The following is a 2,443-nucleotide window of genomic DNA, read 5'->3' on the forward strand; positions in this document are numbered from 1 at the left end:
GGCTAGGGCCGACGACGGCCGGACCGAGCAGATTTGGACCGGGGTGCGGGGCGAGTACCTGCCTCTCTCACGAAGGGAGTGTCACCGGTAAGAAGCCTCTTCCCACGTCTGCTTGCCGACTTACGCTCGCCCCGACGAGAGGCCCAACCGAAAGAGTGGAAAGGGGCAGAGATTTCCAGGGTCGCCCCACCAGGGATGCAATACCCCAGTGCAGACAGTCGGCCCTGCCCCGAACCTACTCGGTGGTTTGAAGGTTAACCTCTTGGGGAAAAGCAGCGATTCGCCTCGCGGTGCGTGCCTCCGCGGATCTAAACCCCCTCGATCGATGTGGGGCCAGAGGACCCCTTTTCCCCGTACGAAACTGTCAGCTCACCATGGGCTCGACGTCCGTGGGTCGGGGAGTTGAGCGCTTACGCGCGGCGGGACCTTATAACCTGCAGCGGCTGAGGAGCGAAGATTTCCAGGGTGGGCCCCCGGGGATGCCATACCCCGAGCAGCCTGTCGGCCCCGCTCCTAGCACGCTGGCAAGCAATGGAGTCTTCCCCGCGGCAGCCACCGCCCTCGCCCTAGCCTCGCCGTCGGTCGATGAAGAACGTCGTTCGCCCTCCTCTGGCTCGGGATTTGGAAACGGCCTGGCCTTCGCCTACTCCGTCGGGCAACTGCCTTCCGCCAGCCCCTTCCCTCGAATCCCCTTCTTCCATTTTAGACCCGATCAGGGGATTGGTCAGCCCAGCCCTGGGGTAAGAAGAGGGGTTGGGGTCGGTTCGGCTTCGGGTGCCCCGCTCGGCCAAAGTTTCCCCTCGCTTTGGAAGCACGCGAGGTCGCGGAGGGTGTCGGGGTTTTTTTTTCGGCTCCCTGGCTTCGCGGGAGCGGCCTTCGGCTAGGGCCGAGGCCGTCCGGCCCGCGCAGATTTGGACCGGGGTCCGGGGCGAGTACCTGCCTCTCTCACGAAGGGAGTGTCACCGGTAAGAAGCCTCTTCCCACGTCTGCTTGCCGACTTACGCTCGCCCCGACGAGAGGCCCAACCGAAAGAGTGGAAAGGGGCAGAGATTTCCAGGGTCGCCCCACCAGGGATGCAATACCCCAGTGCAGACTGTCGGCCCTGCCCCGAACCTACTCGGTGGTTTGAAGGTTAACCTCTTGGGGAAAAGCAGCGATTCGCCTCGCGGTGCGTGCCTCCGCGGATCTAAACCCCCTCGATCGATGTGGGGCCAGAGGACCCCTTTTCCCCGTACGAAACGGCCGGCTCACCATGGGCTCGACATCCGTGGGTCGGAGAGTTGAGCGCTTACGCGCGGCGGGACCTTATAACCTGCAGCGGCTGAGGAGCGAAGATTTCCAGGGTGGGCCCCCGGGGATGCCATACCCCGAGCAGCCAGTCGGCCCCGCTCCTAGCGCGCTGACGAGCAATGGAGTCTTCCCCGCGGCAGCCACCGCCCTCGCCTCGCCGTCGGTCGATGAAGAGCCGAGTTCGCCCTCCTCTGCTCGGGACTCGGAAACGGCCTGGCCTTCGCCTACTCCGTCGGGCAACTGCCTTCCGCCAGCCCCTTCCCTCGAATCCCCTTCTTCCATTTTAGACCCGATCAGGGGATTGGTCAGCCCAGCCCTGGGGTAGGAAGAGGGGTTGGGGTCGGTTCGGCTTCCGGTGCCCCCGCTCGGCCAAAGGTCCCCTCGCTTTGGAAGCAGAGGGTGCCGGGGTTATTTTCGGCTTGACGCCTAGTCCGGTCCCTGCCGGTTCCCGTGGAGGCCCGCGGTCAAAACCAGCTCCCCGGCTGTCGGAGCCGGAGCCCCGCAGCCCGAGCGGACGCACCGAGTCCCTCATGTAAGGGATAGCCGCCCCTACGGAACGGCCCGGACTGGGACCAGGCACCCCCAGGCGCCGAAGGGGTGGGTCGGCCGTGTTGCCGAAGCTTAGCCGGCGCTGATGACCGCAGCCCCTAACGATGCCCACAGGCGGGGGAGCCAAGGAGAGCACTAGGAAGACGTGGCGGGGTCGGACGGCTCAATTTCCAGGGTGGGACCCCGGGGGTTCAGTACCCCGGGCATCCGGTCGGTTTCGCCGGCGCGACCCCAAGCCTTCCACGGCCCCCTTCGTGGGTGCAGGGATACCGAGCAGGGTGCAGGCTTAGACGCCAATTCCCCAGAAGTTTTAGGGATAGGGTTTGTCCGGGCGCCACCGCAGCGACAACCTCGCAAGAAGCTCTCTTCCACAAAAGCACGGGCAACGTTCGTGTGCGAGTGTTGGTCTCCCATGGTCTACCGACTCCCCCGGGCGGCCCAAGCGTTACGCCCACGGCCGGGCCCTCGAGCAGGCGCACCCCTGGTGCCTCTCGTAAGGGAAGGCTACGGTCCTCAACCCCTCGTATGGCGGGGAGGGCGCATTTGAAACGCTAAAGGACGAGCCCTGTTCGGGACCTGGCGGGGATCCGCGGATTGGCGAGAG

The sequence above is a fragment of the Engystomops pustulosus genome, unplaced genomic scaffold (assembly GCF_040894005.1).
Source record: "Engystomops pustulosus unplaced genomic scaffold, aEngPut4.maternal MAT_SCAFFOLD_266, whole genome shotgun sequence".
NCBI lineage: Eukaryota > Metazoa > Chordata > Amphibia > Anura > Leptodactylidae > Engystomops > Engystomops pustulosus.